Source organism: Zootoca vivipara, chromosome 14 (assembly GCF_965207765.1).
Source record: "Zootoca vivipara chromosome 14, rZooViv2.hap1.1, whole genome shotgun sequence".
Taxonomy (NCBI): Eukaryota; Metazoa; Chordata; class Lepidosauria; order Squamata; family Lacertidae; genus Zootoca; species Zootoca vivipara.
The window spans coordinates 8,071,516-8,092,892 of record NC_142597.1 but is presented as its reverse complement, the minus strand read 5'-3'; positions in this window follow the sequence as shown (position 1 = coordinate 8,092,892).

Genomic DNA, 21,377 nt, shown 5'->3' with positions numbered 1-21,377 from the left:
TCTTAAAGCAAAACAGCAGCGAAAATAACCATTAACTTTTATTACAGTGTATCTTTTTTTATTTTGTTAAGTAGCGCTAGGTGAACGTTCCGTCAACCCAAGGATTTATGCTTGTATATTCACGCAGGGATGTCCAACTCTCAATAGACTGCTCTCTACCCATTGTCGTAAAAAGACTGGCAGTGATCTACCCAAAGCTGTTGAACTTTTTTTAGGAAGCCAAAGTTGTGGAGCTTTTTTAGGAAAGGCAAAGTTGTGGAGCTTTTTTTTTTTAATAGTAAGCCAAAGTTTGTTTGTTTGTTGCTTTTTTTGCTTCTTTGTAAGGAGATCGCTGAGGGGCTGTAGATCTACCAGGAACACCCTGTGATCTACCAGTAATGTAGATCACGATCTACCTGTTGGACATGCCTGGGTGGAACGTTCTTTCTCAGCACCCCACTAAATCTGTTCTAGGGGTTCTCCCAGCCACTTGCAGCAGAGCTGGGGAGGGTACAAGGTGTACGTGAGGGGAGGAGAGAGGTGAAGCCCTCTACGCAAGCAGAAATCCTTGCACAGATGGAACAGGTTAGTTGAACATTACCCAAAGGCCCAGCAATGAAGCACACAGGGTGCCTTTTCTATGAGTTGCTATCTTTCAGAACTGTTTCCCAGAGTTAAGGATAAAATTTGATAGGAGCCTATAAGTAGATAAAGGGACTAGATGAGAGGCAATAAAGTGAAGCTCAATCTGACTAAGACAGAAATACTGCTGGTGGGCATATGAACATAAAAGGTTTTCTACACAAAAGTGAGACTATTTGCCCATCTAGTTCGGTACTATCTGCACGAATTGCCAGGGCCAGCCCTATAATGAGGCAAAGTGAGGCAGCTGCCTCAGACAGCAGATGCTGAGGGACAGGGAGGAGACAGAGCCATGAGTGCCATGTGGCCTGCCCTGTACCCACTATCCTAGCCTGCTGTCCTCCAGCACAATGAAAGGTATTTTCCTTTCACCAGTACAGTACTGGGGTAAAATACAACTGTCAATCTGTATGTGCCTTTAGGAAGGGTGCCATTGTGGCCTTTGCCTCATGCCCTGACACCCTCCAGATTAGACTACTGCAATGAGTCCTATATGAGGCTGCCTTTGAAGACTGCTTGGCAGCTGCCAATTAGCACCACCTACATTGGGTGTATCTGTCCAACATTTAAACAGTTAAACAAACTCCTATTTATTGAATGGGAGGCACAGTGGTCCCTGCATTGCATAGAAATGAATGCATGTAAAATACACAAATACTAACATGTTTGGGGAAAGGAGCACAGATCAATGAATCAGACAGAAAGTAAGGGGTAGTAAACAGAGTGCTTTACCGATTACTACCCTGCACTTTTATATGCCTGTTGTCTTTGTCCATGAAGTTTTCTTGGCAGGGTTACTGGAGTGGCTTGCCAGTTCCTTCTCCAGGTGGATCACGTTTAGTCAAAACTCTCCACTATGACCTGTCCATCTTGGGTGGCCCTGCATGGCATAGCTCATAGCTTCTCTGAGTTATTCAAGCCCCTTCGCCACGACAAGGCATTGATCCATGAAGGGGAGAGACAAGGAGAGAAACAGCAAGGAGAGACAAGAGGGTCTTCTTAAATGAGCAATGCAAAGAAATAGAGGAAAACAATAGAATGGGGAAAACCAGAGATCTGTTCAAGAAAATTGGAGATATGAAAGGAACATTTCGTACAAAGATTACCATAATCAAGGACAAAAGTGGTAAGGACCTAACAGAAGCAGAAGACATCAAGAAGAGGTGGCAAGAATACACAGAGGAATTATACCAGAAAGATATGGAGGTCTCGTACACCCCAGGTAGTGTGGTTGCTGACCTTGAGCCAGACATCTTGGAGAGTGAAGTCAAATGGGCCTTAGAAAGCACTGCTAATAACAAGGCCAGTGGAAGTGATGATATTCCAGCTGAACTATTTAAAATTTTAAAAGATGATGCTGTTAAGGTGCTACACCCAATATGCCAGCAAGTTTGGAAAACTCAGCAATGGCCAGAGGATTGGAGAAGATCAGTCTACATCCCAATTCCAAAGAAGGGCAGTGCCAAAGAATGCTCCAACTACCGCACAATTGCGCTCATTTCACACGCTAGCAAGGTTATGCTTAAAATTCTACAAGGCAGGCTTAGGCAGTATGTGGACCGAGAACTCCCAGAAGTGCAAGCTGGATTTCGAAAGGGCAGAGGAACCAGAGACCAAATAGCAAACATGCGCTGGATTATGGAGAAAGCTAGAGAGTTCCAGAAAAACGTCTACTTCTGCTTCATTGACTATGCAAAACCCTTTGACTGTGTCGACCACAGCAAACTATGGCAAGTTCTTAAAGAAATGGGAGTGCCTGATCACCTCATCTGTCTCCTGAGAAATCTCTATGTGGGACAAGAAGCTACAGTTAGAACTGGATATGGAACAACTGATTGGTTCAAAATTGGGAAAGGAGTACGACAAGGTTGTATATTGTCTCCCTGCTTATTTAACTTATATGCAGAATTCATCATGCGAAAGGCTGGACTAGACGAATCCCAAGCCGGAATTAAGATTGCCGGAAGAAATATCAACAACCTCAGATATGCAGATGACACAACCTTGATGGCAGAAAGCGAGGAGGAATTAAAGAACCTTTTAATGAGGGTGAAAGAGGAGAGCACAAAATATGGTCTGAAGCTCAACATCAAAAAAACCAAGATCATGGCCACTGGTCCCATCACCTCCTGGCAAATAGAAGGGGAAGAAATGGAGGCAGTGAGAGATTTTACTTTCTTGGGCTCCTTGATCACTGCAGATGGTGACAGCAGTCACGAAATTAAAAGACGCCTGCTTCTTGGGAGAAAAGCAATGACAAACCTAGAAAGCATCTTAAAAAGCAGAGACATCACCTTGCCGACAAAGGTCCGTATAGTTAAAGCTATGGTTTTCCCAGTAGTGATGTATGGAAGTGAGAGCTGGACCATAAAGAAGGCTGATCGCCGAAGAATTGATGCTTTTGAATTATGGTGCTGGAGGAGACTCTTGAGAGTCCCATGGACTGCAAGAAGATCAAACCTATCCATTCTTAAGGAAATCAGCCCTGAGTGCTCCCTGGAAGGACAGATCGTGAAGCTGAGGCTCCAATACTTTGGCCACCTCATGAGAAGAGAAGAATCCTTGGAAAAGACCCTGATGTTGGGAAAGATTGAGGGCACTAGGAGAAGGGGACGACAGAGGACGAGATGGTTGGACAGTGTTCTCGAAGGTACGAACATGAGTTTGACCAAATTGCGGGAGGCAGTGCAAGACAGGAGTGCCTGGCGTGCTATGGTCCATGGGGTCACGAAGAGTCGGACACGACTAAACGACTAAACAACAACAACCCTGCACTTTACTACCCCACCTGTGAATAAAATTATGCATGATGTGGAGAAAACAGATAGAGAAAAGCCTAGGCAAGCCTGGAAGAAGTGGACCATTTGGATCCCTTCCAGTCGGGATTCAGGCCTCATCATGGGACTGAAACTGCCTTGGTCGCACTGGTTGATGATCTCCGGCAGGCTAGGGACAAAGGTGAGAGCTGTTTCCTAGTTCTGCTGGACCTCTCAGCGGCTTTTGACACCATCAACCATAACATCCTTCTGGACTGTCTGGGGGCACTGTCATACAGTGGTTCCGCTCCTTCCTCCTGGGCCGTGTGCAGAAAGTGGTGGTGGGGGATGAGTGTTCAGACCCCTGGGCTCTCACTTGTGGGGTGCCTCAGGGTTCTGTCCTCTCCCCCATGTTTTTTTAACATCTACATGCAGCCGCTGGGAGAGATCATCAGGGGGTTTGGGCTGGGTGTTCATCAGTATGCGGATGATACCCAGCTCTACCTCTCTTTTAAATCAGAACCAGTGAAGGCGGTGAAGGTCCTGTGTGAGTGCCTGGAGGTGGTTGGAGGATGGACAGCGGCTAACAAATTGAGATTGAATCCTGACAACTATCTTGTCAGGATTCAATCTCAGTTGTAAAACAGAAGTACTGTTTGTGGGGGACAGGAGGCGGGCAGGTGTGGAGGACTCCCTGGTTCTGAATGGGGTAACTGTGCCCCTAAAGGACCAGGTGAGCAGCCTGGGAGTCATTTTGGACTCACAGCTGTCCATGGATGCACAGGTCAATTCTGTGTCCAGGGCAGCTGTCTATCAGCTCCATCTGGTATGCAGGCTAAGACCCTACCTGCCTGAAGACTGTCTCACCAGAGTGGTGCATGCTTTAATTATCTCTTGCTTGGACTACTGCAATGCGCTCTACATGGGGCTACCTTTGAAGGTGACCCGGAAACTACAACTAATCCAGAATGCGGCAGCTAGATTGGTGACTGGGAGTGGCCGCCGAGACCAAATAACACCGGTCTTGAAAGATCTACATTGGCTCCCCATATGTTTCCGAGCACAATTCAAAGTGTTGGTGCTGACCTTTAAAGCCCTAAATGGCCTCAGTCCAGTATACCTGAAGGAGCGTCTCCAAACCCATCGTTCTGCCCAGACACTGAGGTCCAGCACCGAGAGCCTTCTGGCGGTTCCCTTGTTGTGAGAAGCCAAGTTGCAGGGAACCAGGCAGAGGGCCTTCTCGGTGGTGGGGCCCGCCCTGTGGAACGCCCTCCCATCAGATGTCAAAGAGAAAAACAGCTACCAGATTTTTAGAAGACATCTGAAGGCAGCCCTGTTTAGGGAGGCTTTTAATGTTTAATAGATTACTGTATTTTATTTATCTGTTGGAAGCTGCCCAGAGTGGCTGGGGAAACCCAGCCAGATGGGCGGGGTATAAATAAATATATTATTATTATTATTATTATTATTATTATTATTATTATTATTATTATTATGCATCTCTCATAACTGTAGGACTCACAAACATTTAATGAAGTTGAATGTTGGAAGATCCAGGACAGACCAAAGAAAGTAATTCTTCATATACGGTAGTGCACAGTTAAGACTATGGAGTTCACTGGGAAGAGGAATCAACTGTTAAACCACTCCAAAAATTGTAGCCAGGGGCACTGACATACCCCCACATTGAGGGGGCCCAGCGTTGCGTGACATTGTATGCACAACATCATATGCCAGGTGGGGGGGATGCCGTGGGGGCTGTTGCCCCAGGCATGCAATCTGGGGGAAGCGTGAACCAGCAGATCCCCACAGGTTCATTCATTTCAGTGAGTCTCCTTTGAGTAGAACATAGTTGGATAAAGTTGAACATAGTTGAAGAAGTGTGCATGCACACGAAAGCTCATACCAAAATAAAAACTTAGTTGGTCTTTAAGGTGCTACTGAAGGAATTTTTTTATTATAGTTGGATAAAGTGTCCAGGAGGAAGGCATCTGCCTTTTACGGGCACATTTACAAAACCTTTAGCTGTTTTATCACTACAGTCCTTTAACTAGAGCTGTATGGCATGTTAAGGGAAGGGTGGGGGATGTCGTGCTCCTCCTGGGGTAGTAGTTTGATTACCTGTGACCCCCCCCCTGCACTCAGCTCACACCCGTGTCTCCTAGAAGCTGCCAGCATGTGACAATGGCTATACCCCAGGAACAGCTTCAACTGGCCGGCTAAACCCGGTGAGGGGAGCTGACGGGTCTCAAACCCTCAAGCCTTAAGGACTTCCCCTGTAGGTGAAGAAAGGCTCCGGCGGACTGAGCAAACGCGACCAAGAGTGAGTCCAACGGTCAAGAAGGCGGATGTTGCTACACATGCTGTAGAGCAGGGGTCAGCAACCTTTTACAGCCGTGGGCCGGTCCACCATCCCTCAGATCTTGTGGGGGGGGCAGACTATATTGGGGGGGGGAAATGCATGGATTCCTATGCTCCACAAATAACCCAGAGATGCATTTTAAATAAAAGAATACATTATACTCATGTGAAAACACGCTGATTCCCAGACCATCCGCGGGCCGGATTGAGAAGGCGATTGGGCAGCATCCGGCCCCTGGGCCTTAGGTTGCCTACCCCTGCTGTAGAGGGAAGTGAGGGGCAGATGGGGCTCATCAGCCTGGGAAGGTAGCTCGTCTAAGAGAAGGAAAATTCTGATCCTAAACCTCTGTCGCCTTGTGGCTATACAGTGGTGCCTCAGTTTAAGCACACAATTGGTTCCGGAAGTCTGTACTTAACCTGAAGCGAACTTTCCCATTGAAAGTAATGGAAAGTGGATTAATCCATTCCAGACAGGTCCACAGAGTACTTAAACTGAAAGTACTCAAACCGAAGTGTACTTAAACTGAAGTATGACTGTACTCATTCATGGGAAAGGCTCTATCGCTGCTGCCTTGCAGCACATCTTTGGGTGAAGAAAAGGCGAAGCAGAAACTCCACACAAATCCAGAGTGGAGTCCCTAACGATGGTTGGATGGCATCTTGTATGCCTCCTTCCAGTAGCTCCTGCAGCCAAGCTGGTGCCAAACATATTGCTTTCCTTTGGACCACAGCAAGGCTGGGAAGAGGGATCTTATAGTCTGGGTAGCCCAGGACCTCCATACACACTGCCCAGGCTTGCACCCCAGAGAGGTCACTTTGGTGCTGCTAATGCAGCAAAAACAACATGAAGGCAGCAGTTACGGGTTCCCTGTCTCTGCAGCCACAGCAGGCACTGTGATTCTCCAGAGGTTTGATTTCACCCCCAGTGGCACACTCCATTGTCTCTTGAGACAGATGGATGCCAACAACATCTTTAACTGAAACAGTAACTAGGTGGGCATGCTTTACATTATTCAATATGCATACAGTTATAGAGAGCAGCAACATATGATATTGTAACATATCCTTAAATTTGGCTTCATTTTATAAAATGGAAAACAGAATTTTGCTCTGGGCACAGAATCCTACAGAAGGCAGCTCAAGAAAATACATCTTTCTTCCACCTCATGCTGAGTTGGTACTGAATGTTGTTGCTCTCTCCCCTAATAAATGTCATGGAACTCTTCTCAGAATTGAAGCACCATAAGTTAGCTACAGGAGGTTGTTCAGGAAACATTTTCAAAAGAACATTAAATATTTTTCCAGCTTGATCCTCATCCTGAACAAGGTTACCAGAAGCAAGCCTTGTTGAGTTTAGTGTGCTTACAGCGCCGTCTCAGGCTTCTTTACTCAGAAGTACGGTAAGTCCTTTCGGTTTCAATGGGACTTAACGCTTTTCCTTAGTAAGAGTGCATGCATATGATTGCAGCCTTAAGACCCAGAGCCTGTTTTCCATAGTCCATTGAGGACAAAACACAAACTTTGAACCTCTGTCCAAACACACATACACTGCCCCAATGAGTTACACCAAAATACCAAAGCAGTGTACAATGAATGGAAGGAAGCAAACTCCTGTTTTCAGTCCCTCCTCCCCTACAGAAGCTAGTGCTTCTGCTTGCCAGAAACACTATTTCTGAACTGCATTCTTCACTTTCTGAACTTTTGGAATACTTTTTACCAACAAGGTTTCTAAAAGCAAAATGGACACTGTAACCCTGCAACACCTCACCACAAAGCTTTGACATCATTCTAAGCAAGTTCCTTTAAAATATATATATTATTAATTGACTCCCAAACTTGAAATGAGGAGAGAGAGAGAGAATAAAAATAAAGAGGGGATGTTCTCATTGCTTGGGATCAATTAGGCATGCATATGTTGCAAATAGGAAACCATGCAGTTTTTTTCTTTTTTTCTACTGACCTGAACAAGCAGAGCCAAATGAGGATAAGAAGACAAGGTAAGAATTCCTAGCACACAGGGTCTGTGCAAGAGAAAGTGTGTGCAAGCAAGAGAGAGAAAACGTCCAGGCTTTATCCCGAGACTCCTATGTTCCAAATGTGTACTGTGCTCTCTTTGCTTGGTGGATTCAGGTCTAAGCAAGCTTTCGGTTCACCAGCCCCCTCTGCTGGTTCCTCTATCTTATTTCTCTCTACAGTTTTCCTTGGCATCCTAATCACAGAAAATCATAGAATAGTGGAATTCGAAGGGATTTTGAGGGTCATCTAGTCCAACCGCCTGCAATGCAGGGGAATTTCAACCAAAGCATCCATGGCAGATGGTCATCCAACCTCTGCTTCAAAGCCTCAAAGAAAGGAGAGCCCACCACCTCTTAGGGGAGTCTGTTCCACTGTCAAACAGCATTTAACACCAGAGAGTTCTCCCTGCTGTTTAGTCAGAATCTTCTATCATTTAACTTGAGGCCATTGGTTCAGGTCCTACCCTCCAGAGCAGGAGAAAGCAAGCTTGCTCCATCTTCCTTGTGACAGCCCTTTAGATGTTTGAAGATGTCTAACATCTCTAAAACAAGACAATGCATAGGTGGAGAATGGATGACTTTCAGGTGCTTACCTGTCACCCATGCCTGTCCTATTTTCACTTGTTATTGGTCTCCCACTAAGTTAAAATGCAGGCAATAACTGGCAGCAGAATCATTCCCTGTGTTGTTTGTGTGTGTGTGCTGAACTACTGTTTATTTCTTTTAACTAGAAAACTATCCTTCCTTTTCTAAGGTTCCAGGGATGATGCCAGGCAGGTGTTGAGCAGGCCTAGAGCTGATAAGGAATTATTGCATCATAATATTATTTAGCATTTGTGTATTGTTTTCAAGGGTTCAAAGCACTTCACAGGCACAACCTATTTTCTGGATTACAGTTCCTGTCATCTCTGACCGCAGGCCATGTGGGCGAAGAGAGGCTGTTGCGAGTTTGGAATCCAACAACTGCTCGAGGGCTATAAGTTTCCTGTGTCTGCTGTAAGGCAACTCAGGTTTATTATGTATCGTCCCTGTTGCAGATGTGGGTTGAGAGGACTTAACCTAGGAGATTGTGGCTTCCCTAAGGCCACCTAGTCAGCTCATGGGAGCTACAACATCCTCATCCCATATGCTACACTAGCTTTTCAGAAGTGCTGCTACTGCCAGGTCATCAAATCAGGAGGTCCAAGGACTTTAACCATATTTGATTGCAGTCCTCTCTATTCAGCAATCCGACCATCATCTTCTTTGGCAATCACTCATAGCCAAGTAAGATTGTCTTCCGTGAATATTGTGGTAACAGTGAGTCCGTAAGTGACTGTGGAGGCCAATTCTGGATCCACACATCCTTCCACAGTGGGGACACTGGTTTCTGGGCAGGAGTTGATCATGGTAAGGGTTTGCCAAGCATGCCTTCCTCTTAGCACGTTTCTCCCTTTCGTCCTGAGTTTGAGCATCTTCCAAGTCCATGGCAGCTTTGGTAAAGGCTATTCCTCAACTGGAGCACTCGCAAGTCAGTGTTTTCCCATTGTTGGTGTTTATAGTACATTTTTTAAAAAAGATTTGCCCTGAGTGAGTCTTTAAGCCTCTTTTGTTGACCACCAGCATTACGCTTTCCATTTTTAAGTTCGGAATAAAGTAGTTCCTTTGGAAGAGGCTATTCTCCAATTGGAGCGCTACAACTGGAACAATCAGGAATAGATTTGCTTGCGTGCTTTCCCTTAGTAAATCTGTGCAATAAAAAAATCTTGTCCAAATTGGGATCCTGACTGCAACCTTTCTTGCAAGGCATTTTATTTGTAGTATTTATTTGTTATATATATATATATTAAAATCACCTGCCTTTTAGGGTAGTTGCCCTCTAGGTGGCTTCTACGTACTATTTCCCACCCCCAACCCCAACAAAAACCGATAAAACCAGCCATAATAAGAAACTATGCCACCTCTGGATTGTCAGTGTTTTGTGGGAGGGATTTTATCATATACCAAAAATGTAGGTTTGCACAATTAAAACAGATTACTGTAATGTGCTTGGTGGAACAAATTCATGTTGTCCCCTAGGGAAGTGACTGGGAAATGTCCTAAAATTTGTGAGATAAGCAACCGATTGATGAGACAGCATGATATATCTGTGAAAGCAGATCAGGATGAAAGCTCTTTATCATATAATTTTCCCACAAGCAAATCAGAACAAATGCAGTGTAAAGAGCAGACACCAAATAACATCCATATAAATGCAGTAAACAGGTCTTCCGAAAGAACCTCTAATCAAACCAACATAATAATACCATTTAAAACATGTGAAACTTTATAGTCAATTAAGTATCTATAGAACTGCAAGAACTTTTACATCTGAAATAGAGGTGTCTTTATGTGAGCATGGGACGCAGGTGGCGCTGTGGTCTAAACCACAGCCTCTAGGGCTTGCCAAGCAGAAGATCGGCGGTTCAGATCCCTACAATGGGGTGAGCTCCTGTTGTTCGGTCCCAGTTCCTGCCAACCTAGCAGTTCGAAAGCACTTCAAAGTGCAAGTAGATAAATAGGTACCGCTACAGCGGGAAGGTAAACGACATTTCCGTGTGCTGCTCTGGTTCACCAGAAATGGCTTTGTCATGCTGGCCACATGACCCGGAAAAACTGTCTGCGGACAAACGCCGGCTCCCTTGGCCTATAGAGCGAGATGAGCGCGCAACCCCAGAGTCGTCCGTGACTGGACTAACGGTCAGGGGTACCTTTACCTTTACCTATGTGAGCATTAAAGTTCTGCAAAAAAAGAAAAAAAAGCTACTTGCACTCTCCCTGGAAGAAGAGGGTTTCATAGGAGTGGGGCATTAGCAAAAGGACCCTCTCTTCCTGGCCCATCAATTTAATAGCTGCAGCATTAGTAATAATGAACAATAAATTCCACAGCCATCTTTTTAGAGTGAATTTAATATCACATCCTCAGTGCATCTGCCGTTTTTCTTGCCTCTCATACCCAGGACAAGTATTTCCCTTTTAAAAAGAACGCTTATCCTTATGTGAACAGGAACAGAACAAAAGCTGTACTAACAACCCCACCACAGCCAAGCACACTGGCTTTTTCCAGACTTTGTTCCTTATGAGGATTTGCAGAGAGAGATTAGGCGTGAGCTTTTAAAACAGCAGTCGCTGCAGAGGGACAGAATTAGCCCAGGAGAAATTCCAAAAGCTACTTTTATCTTACGGCTTCTTCATTATCAGCAGCGTCCAATGGGGCAAAGGCATTAGTGTTTTCTTCCACATTAAAATGCTCATCAACGGCTCCAGCGGTGTTAATTTGTGCTTACATCTACCTCTTGCGATCTTGCATTATGTATGCAAAGTGCTTGAAGGCTGTTTCTCACTCAGGAGACCATAACCAGCAAAAGGGCACACTTTGTTAATTCTGCCTCCCATGCTAATCTCTCTCTCTCCACCCCACACCACCCTGCATAAAAAAAAGTTCTCCAGGGTGGCATCTGCAACACAGAATTTATATTTCTGTAGTGGCACTCATCTCAAATGACTGCACGGCCATTTCCAGCAAGGAATATTCATGAGACAAAAATGACATGTCATGTAAAAATGAGAACGGCAATGCAGGTATCTCTTTGTTTTCCAATAGGAGCCCGTACACAGAGAAGCTTCCATTTTTAGGTACAGCTGAAACGCGCTACTTTGTGTGGGGCTGGCAGTAGCCAGCAGAAGGAACCGCTTTTGTCACAAAAGGGCCCCAGTCACATAAGTGCACCCCCCCCACCGCCAGTTCATTGCCTGTTCACAAGCTTTGATTGTGAGGGTGTCTTTTTGGGAAAATCTCATAGGGAATAATTATTTTTGAGTTTCAAGGAAGCACTTTATTTTATTTATTTATTTATTTATTTAAACAAACAAGAATTCCCTGGGAAGATAGACTGGCTGTTAAATCACTATGAGATTTGTAGCACTGTCAGGAGAATAGGGGGGGGGGGTCTCTTAACAACTCTCAGCACCCTGAACAAAGCACCTGTTCGGGGGGAGCCATGATTATTAAAGTGTGGGGGGGTATCCACACTAAACTTTTGCTCCACACTTTCCAGGCAAAGGTCTGCATTTTCCTAGTTGGTGCCCAACCCCCCCCCAACCCCCTGCTTTCCCTAGGAAAACCCACTGAAATCTGAACAAATTGGGTTTCCTGTGTAATGCTGAGAGCGTTAAAGACATACCCTCCAACATTTCTCCAGTGAAAATAGGGAAGCCCCATTCCATAAAGATAATTTTACTATTTATACCCCACACATCTTATAGGGTTGCCCCAGCCACTCTGGGCAGCTTCCAACATATATAAAAAACATAATAAAACATATTTAAAAACAAAAAACAAAACCCTTCCCTATACAGGATTGCCCTTCAGACAGCTCAGGGGTTGGATAACTCTATACCCTCCAACGTTTCTCGATGAAAATAGGGACATCCTAAGGAAAAGTGGGACATTCCAGGATCAAATCAGAAACCGCGGTGGCTTCTCTAAATCAGGGACGTTCCTGGAAAATAGGGACACTTGGAGGGTCTGTAAAGAATGAGTTTTCATGGGGTAAGCTGTGAAGCAAAAAAAGGGGGGCACTCAAACACAGAACACAGATTTTGCCTAGAAAGCATAGAGGAAACTCAGTGTGGATGAGCAGTAAGTACCATCGTGTTTTAAGAGTGTAGTGCAAATGTGGCCTAATACAGTCATACCTCGGGTTACAGACGCTTCAGGTTGCGTGTTTTCGGGTTGCACACTGTGCCGAACCCAGAAGTACCTGAACAGGTTGCTTCTGGATTTTGGAGCTCACAGAAATGCTAAATCGTGCTTTGCGCAAGGGCAGAAGCCACATCTGCGCACGCGCGGGTCGCAAACGCTGCGGGTTGTAAATATGCCTCCCGCATGGATCACATTCGCAACCCGAGTGTCCACTGTACTGTGTCTGCATCAAGAACTCGTGGCGGAATACACCCACAATGAAACACCGGTCTGGAGTGGCCTTTACTTTAAGCCTGGCGATAGGACAGAGTCCTTTGCTGCCCTTAAGCATAGTGGGATAGTTTAGTGGGGCTCTGGTTATGGTATTCACAACTCTGCTCATTCTTCTCTTCTCAGTATTGGACTTGCTCTGCTCTGCCATGTTTCTCTTATCAGCCCTGCCGTGGCTGCTTTTCGGAAAGTGGTCTGTTTTAGAGCCACAAGGCAGTAGCAGCTGCATAATGGACTGGGAGACCTCAATGTGCAATTTAGTCGACGAAGAGCTTGCAAAATCACCGCGAGGGATGCTATTATCCTTGGCGACACAGTAGGCTTTCAGCCCATCAGCAAATTCATGCAGAGTTCACAGAACCAGCCAGAGATCTGCTAGATCTGTGCATTTAGGGTTTTTATCTCAAAATAGGTTTCATTGATTGGGAAGTTTCTGGCGTTTACACCTGAAGTGGCCATGACTACCTGGGGATGAGGGAGCGGGGAGTGAGTGCCACAACAAAAAGCTCCCTCTGGTGTGTGTGTGGGGGGGGGAGTAGATATTTCAGGGAGTTGCAGCTATGAAAAAGGGAAAGTACACTGGGGGGGGATACTAAGAAACGGATCAACAATGAAACAGCAAGTATCATGTTGTCATATACAGTATGGTGCTGCTCAGTTATCTAAGGCGATGCCTCCCTCCGCAGGTGGGTGTGCAGTTTTGGCTGCCTAAGGATAGGCATTCACTCCTGAACATTGGAAATACAGGAATAATTTGCAATTTGGACCTATTAATGTTTTTAGATGATATTGAAGGGAAACGGTTCAATACAGATACCTGAAAGTCATACCATTAGACAATGGAAAAATAAATTGGACAGTGCATAAAGTTGAAATTAGCTGATAAAAGTGGAGAGAACTTTATCATTATTAAATTTGACTTATTGTGCAATACCAGGGGAAAATTTTATTGTCATTAACTCTGGGCTTTGGGCAGGGGAGGGCCAGTTGCTGGACAGATTTAGCCCAGCACACCCTTTGTTAGGTAAAATACAAGCAATATGTTGCCATGATAACTCAGTAGCTTATTGAGTCCACAGAACAGGAACATTTTTTGGAAAATTTGAATGACAATAACCAATCAGTGAAAGGGTGAGGGTTTTCCCCACCCTCTCCCATCAAAGGATGAGATAGACCAGGTTTCTGGAGAGAAGACAGCAATTTTAGGCAGACTGAGAACAACACAGATACCCGAGTTTCACTCTGGTCTTGCTCACACCATACACATTGCTCTCCCCAAAGAATCTTGGGGAACTGTAGTTTGTTAAGGGTGGTGAGAATTATAGTGCAATGAGAGGTAAACTACTACTTCCAGGATATATATATATATATATATATATATATATATATATATATATATATATATATTGGGAGGGGGGAGCCATGTGCTTCACATTCAAGGTGTGGTTGTGACCTTTGCAAGTATCTGAAGGTTCCTTGAGATCTCACGTGGGAGCAGCAGACTGTTTGCTGGAGTATTTAAGCTTTGTTCCTCCACTTGTGCTCAACCAGTATAAATGTGAATGTTACCAAATGCCAGCAAGCATCCAGTTGCCTCCTTTCAAAGGCAACCAAACCCTGGTAGGTGCTGCGCCCCTGGAACATCTTGCCACTTGGAGGATTGGCACAAGCATTCTATGGGAGGTACAGGTGGGGCTGTATTTCTTTGGAGAGGAATATTATTACGGTACCACAGGGTGGGGAACACTTTTTGGTACATGGGCCTCATTCTCCACTGGGCGATCTTTTCCCTCAGACTCAGTGTGTCGTTCTTGTAGAAGTCAGCAGGGAGGGGGGCAATACTAAAATTAATTGGCCTTTTCTGTTATTGGCTCTTGGCTGTGCCTGTCATGGTTTCTGCTGCCACCCACTCTTGGTCTCCATACTTTCTGCTCCACCAGTCCCAATATCCTCCAGCTACCACTCGGTATGAATTGATGCTTTTGAATTACGGTGCTGGAGGAGACTCTTGAGAGTCCCATGGACTGCAAGAAGATCAAACCTATCCATTCTGAAGGAAATCAGTCCTGAGTGCTCACTGGAAGGACAGATCCTGAAGCTGAGGCTCCAATACTTTGACCACCTGATAAGAAGAGAAGACTCCCTGGAAAAGACCCTGATGTTGGGAAAGATGGAGGGCACAAGGAGAAGGGGACGACAGAGGATGAGATGGTTGGACAGTGTTCTCGAAGCTACAAACATGAGTTTGACCAAACTGCAGGAGGCAGTGGAAGACAGGAGTGCCTGGCGTGCTCTGGTCCATGAGGTCACGAAGAGTCAGACACAACTAAACAACTAAAGAACAGCAATCACTGGGTATGGCCCAAAGGGCCTGAGCCCAAAGTCTTTTGAACTGGACCTTAACTCACAAAACATTTATTAGTGTCTCATACCGAATGTAAACAAACTGTGAAAAAAGACACTATTAATTGAAATTGGAGAAGCTCTATGTACTTTTCCTTATTTGTTTGTTTTGTATAGCAAACAACTTTAATAAAAACTATTTTTTTCAAAAAAATCTTTGCTTAAAGGGCTGCCAAGCATGTTGCAAAGCTCCGTATTTGGTGATAGCACAGGTGCCAACCCTCCTAATTTGCCCAGAGGCCTAAATCTGTACCTATAAACTAGCATAAGCACATTTTACGCAAAACCATCCCCTGTGACTTGAGACTTTTAAGTACCTCCTAATTCCCCTAGTTATAAATGACCGTGGGGTGGACTTATAACCAGTCAAGGCCCTTTAGAAAATTGGAAAACCTTTGTTACATTCCAGAATCGATTATGACCATGTGAGAAAGCAGGAATGTTAAGGAGCTTGGACAATGCTTAAGTCCTACCGACAGATTCCACAGGGCTTCTGTAAGGGATTGCATTCAGCCCAAGGAAAGAGGAACTAATTCCCTCCCTTTGATGAAAGGAGAAAGAAATTACTTTCCTCCCTCCAGTGGGAAGAATGAGAGGGCCATTTCCAAGCTTCCTGCCCTATGCATTTCGTGATGCACATAGATAAATCATGCACAACCTGTGTTTGCTCTTTAATTGTTCCTGCTGCCACCGTGCAGATCTAGGAAATGACAGTGATTATCGAATGCCACCGAGGACAGCTGCTTTCTCAGCACCACGGGCTTCCCTTAATGCATTAGCCTGCCTGTTGGTAAAGAAATAGAATAAACAAGAGAATGATCGACTGCACAGACAAAGAATGGAACAAAGAATAGACAGCCTGCCCAGAGCGGATGTTCCAGTTCCAAATAAGAACCAGTTCTCTCTCCAACTCCATTCTAATCCTTATCTCCCATCTCAAATCAAGCCCTATCTAATTCTCTCCTCCAGAAATTACTCCTTTTATCCTCCTTCCCAAAATGCCCTCCTCTGCATGGGTAGCCAATCAAAGAGAAGCTCCAGCTCTCTGGTGGAATTCTGAGGCACTGCATCACCAGACTCTGGTCTAGCTCACCTGTCCATCACAACACCCTTCCCTGACCCTACTTTGGACTGGAAGGTCCGCAGGTGCAGTGTTAACTGGAGCACCAGCTGTTTCCAAGCAGTTATCATGACTGCTACCTAAAGGCACTGGAAATCAAAATGTTGCTGCATTTACTGGAAGAAAAAGAAAAGAAATCAAGATAATGAACTTTTTTAAAATAAAAGAATGGAAATGGTTTATTGAATATTTACAAATAAACTGCAAACATATAAGAACATGGGCAGGGTTATTGTAATAACCTGCAGTTTTATAAGAGTATATATTTAAAGTAGATGAATACATGAGCAGATTAAGTTAATTTGGATATGCAGAAAATATTAAAAATAAATTTAAGGAACCGCAGAAAGAGGAGGAAGGAAGTCGAATTTTGAAATGTTAAAATGATTGTAAAATTACTGAAATGTATAAAACTGAAAACCATAAATATAACAACAGCAACATGTGACTGGCAAAAATATTAAAGATGAGAAGCAGGACCAATGAGCCCCCCAAACCAACATTAATTTTGTTCCTTTGGAATGCTACCTGCAAGGAGGGACAGTCACAAGTTGTAATGATTCCAGGACATCCTGCTGCTGGGGACGGTAATGACTGTGAATTTGTCTGGCATTATCAAGTCCCCCCTGCTTTCCCTCTTCCTCCTCCTTGTGTGAGGTGGCAGAACAAATTTACACCCCTTAATTGATTTTAGCCAAGGACAAGATGAAAAATGCCTAGGGTAACGGCAGAATTTAAAGGTGTAACTAAGTAACGTAGGATGATTGGATGTAGCCTGGAAAGGGGTTTTCTGTCTGTTCTCTGAACTTTAGCAGTATACCAGAGAGTACATTTCACACATCACACAACAGCAGAGTTACCTTCACTATTAAGTATAGACACTCATGGAAAACCTTAGCTATTCCTGGCTCCCCATTGCAGGTACAAGACATGAGGGGGCTCATCAGGAAATAAGGAAGAAACAAAATGGGGAAGGAAAGCCTTAAGCAGGAGCTCAAAAATGGTATTTGGTCACTATCTGAAATTGCCCAGCTCAATTCTGAAGCTGGTGCACCAAGCTAAGAGATAAGAAAACCCACCATCCCTGAGAAGCTCTTATTTTTACATTAAACACATCCCACCGACACATCAGAGACATGTTATAACTATTAGGGGAAGCTAACATGGCTCTCTGGCGATCACTTGTAGCCAAGTAAGATTGTCTTCCATGATCATGGTCTTAACATTGAGTCTGTAAGTGACTGTGGAGGCCAATTCTGGATCCACACATCCTTCCACAGTGGATACATAGGTTTATGAGTGGAAGTTGATCATGGTGAGGGTTTGCCAAGTGTGCCTTCCTCATAGCACATTTCTCCCTTTCGTCCTGAGTTTGAGCATCTTCAAAGCCCATGACACCTTTGGCAAAGGCTATTCTCCAATTGGAGCGCTCACAGGCCAGTGTTTCCCAATTGTCAGTGTTTATAACTACATTTTCCTAGATTTTGAGAGTCTTTAAACTTCTTTTGTTGACCACCAGCATTTCCATTTTTAAGTTTGGAATAGAGTAGTTGCTTTAGAAGACAATAATCAGACATCTGAGCAACATGACCATATTGGAAAATAATATATAATAAGAATAATATAGGAGAAAACTGGGTATTGAAACTTGCTTAATCTAAATCATATATCCCAGTTTACAGCAGCCCTTTAAAGTACGCTTCACACAGAGTATACACAGTCAGAAGTTGACCTGGCTAAGAAAACACCACCAAGAGCGTAGGGTATTATCTCCCTTATATGAAACCCCTTACTAGCTGCACACTTGTAAAAGTACGCAGATAAAAATATAAACGGTTGGGTTTCTTGAACTGAAATACAAACTGACTCTAAAGAGTCTTTAAACTAAAGATAAATGCTTTCTCTCTTAGCAACATTCAACCCATTCCAAACCTCCCACAAACTCCCACAGAACTCCCATTAAACTACCCAAGAATTAACAGCATTCTAGCATTATAACTAAGCAATCATACTACGATTCAACTAAGGAATCTCTTAAACTGAGAACAACTGAGAGAGAGATCTACTACGAGATGAATCAAACTGAAAGATCTAACTAAGAGATACAGAAGGCTTTCTGGCAGAGCCTTATATACAAGGAGCAGAGCCCACGCCTGTGGACAATTAACAGAAATCATCGGCACCTGTTTCTCTTAAACAGACAGTATTTACATTAGACCGGCTCTAAAGTAACTTGACTATTCAAAAAATCCAACAGACCAGTCCAACGAAGTTGATGTTGAAGGAGGACTGCTTTGACACTGGTGATCTTTGCTTATTCCAGGACACTGGCATTTGTCACCAGTGGACTCCCAACTCCAGATCTGGCCCACCCAGGAGTCTCATTGAGGCAGTTGCCTCAGGTGGCAGGATGGGGACAGCTGGGAGAGCCAGCAGATCCAGGAGACCCAGGTGTGCACATGATTTGGCTTCCTAGTGGCAATTTAGCTACGCTGCCAACAAGGCATCTGTAACACATAACCCATCATATTCTTAAGGAATGACAAAAAGAAGGAAAAAGGAAAATGGTGCATCAGGGGGAAGAACTATTATGTCATGAAAGGAAACATTTCTAGAGCCAAAACTTCCCAACCCCTGACTCACCACATACATAGCTGACTTAAAGCCCCAATTCCATTGGGTAACATGAGCCTTGCAAGCATACATCTGATTTGCATTTTTCCTTGTTTGTATTCGGGGTTGTATTTAGCATATTTGTTCTGAAAACTTGGGGGACGCTGTCTGTGCTAAATCAAAACCCATTTTAAGAAACATAAAGGGTAAAGGGACCCCTGACAGTTAAGTCCAGTCGCGAACGACTCTGGGGTTGCGGAGCTCATCTTGCTTTACTGGCCAAGGGAGCCGATGTTTGTCTGCAGACAGTTTTTCCGGGTCATGTGGCCAGCATGACTAAGCCGTTTTCTGGTGAAACCAGAGCAGCAAACGGAAATGCCGTTTACCTTCCCGCCGGAGCGGTACCTATTTATCTACTTCCACTTTGACGGGCTTTTGAACTGCTAGGTTGGCAGGAGCAGGGACCGAACAGCAGGAGCTCACCCCGTCGCAGGGATTCAAACCGCTGATCCTTCGATCGGCAAGCCCAAGAGGCTCAGCGGCTTAGACCACAGCGCCACCCACGCTTATTAAGAAACATAATGATTGCATAATGTCTGTTTCCAAAACCTAGTGGGACATATGTGAGAACAGTTAATGGAGCTGTGAAGCTGTTGGTGCTGGTACGTTAGCTTTGGAGGCTGCTGGAAGCCCAGTATGGACTGGAACATTTTACTGGTGCCATATTGCAGAGAGCACAGCAGTTCCATATTTAATTCCCAAGGAGACCACTTAGCTCTCTTTTGATAGAGATCTTGTTAAATGTGGTCATGGAGAGGGAGTGATTTACATGACAGCCTTTCAACAGCCAAAAAAAACAAAACTGGCAAGGGAGCACAACAGAGAACAGCAAAGCCCACACAACTGCTGCCCTCCTGGGAAAGTTGCATCTCTAGGATGTTTCCAAAGGGCTCCTGTAGCAATTGAAACACAGAGCTTTTTTTTTGCTCTGGTGGTCATAGCAAATGTACACTGGCAGCACACAACCTTGTTTAGTTGGTGGCCATATTGCCCTGGTTGCCAGCTAATTATTTGACCATCTGGCCACTTTCAGGAAGTAGTGAGAGAGATGGCAAAGCAAGCTTTTCCTTGGTAAGTGTTTCCTCCTCCACCTCTACCATCATCAGAAAGTGTTAACCTTCTGTGCAGTTGAATGACATCCCATGAAACCTATATGTATTTAATGTGCACCCACGTCCACACACCCAGCTAGTTAGAAAGAAGTTCAGAGTATCACTGAGTTTAGAGTATGGAGAGCGGTTGCCAGACCAGGGCTCTCTTACTGCAGAGCTTTCCTGGGCCCAGCAGGCATCTTAGATGAATGCTGCTTGTTGTTCTGATCTAATGATGCCACTTCTGCAATTGTTGCAATGTTTGGAAACCCTAGAAATGAAATGATAATATAAACCAAGATGTTGTTGTGCCTTTTTTCTGATCTCCTGAGGAGGTTGAGAGTGCTGCTGAACTCAGCCCTGCTTTTTGAAGGGAAGGTAATTTGGGGGGGGGTCAAGATTCAAAACAAAAAACAACAACTCAGAAGACTAGAAACCAAATGTGCTGAGAAGGTTCTCAGGGAAATGCTAGAAAAAATCATTTTGGGGCAGCAACAGGAATTTAGTGCTGCTGGTTTGATCGGCTGAAGGTTAAAAGAAAGACACAAGGATTTTTCTATATGAGATTGGTCAGCCTCTGCCCTTCAGTATAGCAGCTGCCAACCCAAATGCACCTGTCCTACAGTTTCTGGAGGAATATCAGGGCCAAGAGGATGGAAACAGATGAAATAGACAAATCAGAGCAGTCTCATAAAAATGTTCAAGATAAGATCAAATTACTTTTAGCCCACGATTAACGAGAGGAACCCGATGCCATAATCAACGCAGAACAGCAGAAAGAACTTGATCTCATCTGAGCAAGTCTCCCCAGTGGTGTAGGAAGGGGGTGCGGGCTGCCCCAGGTGTAACCACTGAGGGAGGTGACAAAATGCTGGGCGGTGGCTTGGGCTCAGGCTCCGTGCTGCCCAAAATGGCAGTGTGGGGCTTGTGTCTACCCGCCGCCTTCCCCTCAGTGGGTGGACTCCATGGAGGCTCCACTGCTGCTGCACGTGTTCCAGCCACTGGTGGATCATGCGCGTGGCTGCTGGTGGTGGGTAGGACTTGCGAGGGTGATCCAGCGCCGCGGGCACTGCTGGAGACCTTCACCCAGGACCTCTTCGCCGAGCCGGAGCCACGCAAGGAGCGGGAGGCGGAGGAGGCAGCGAGGGCACAGCCGGTTCCTCCCAGGGCGCGCGGGGTCCGTGCGTGCGTAGGCAGCAGAGGCTCAGCACACTCACGCCAGCCATGCGCGCTGCTCTTTGTGCTCTTCTGCGTGGGATTCACTTGCGCCGCCATGCGTGCTGGGAGCACCCTGCCCTGGCTCATCCCACCTCCATCCCCGGCTAGCTCCGCCACTGAGAAACA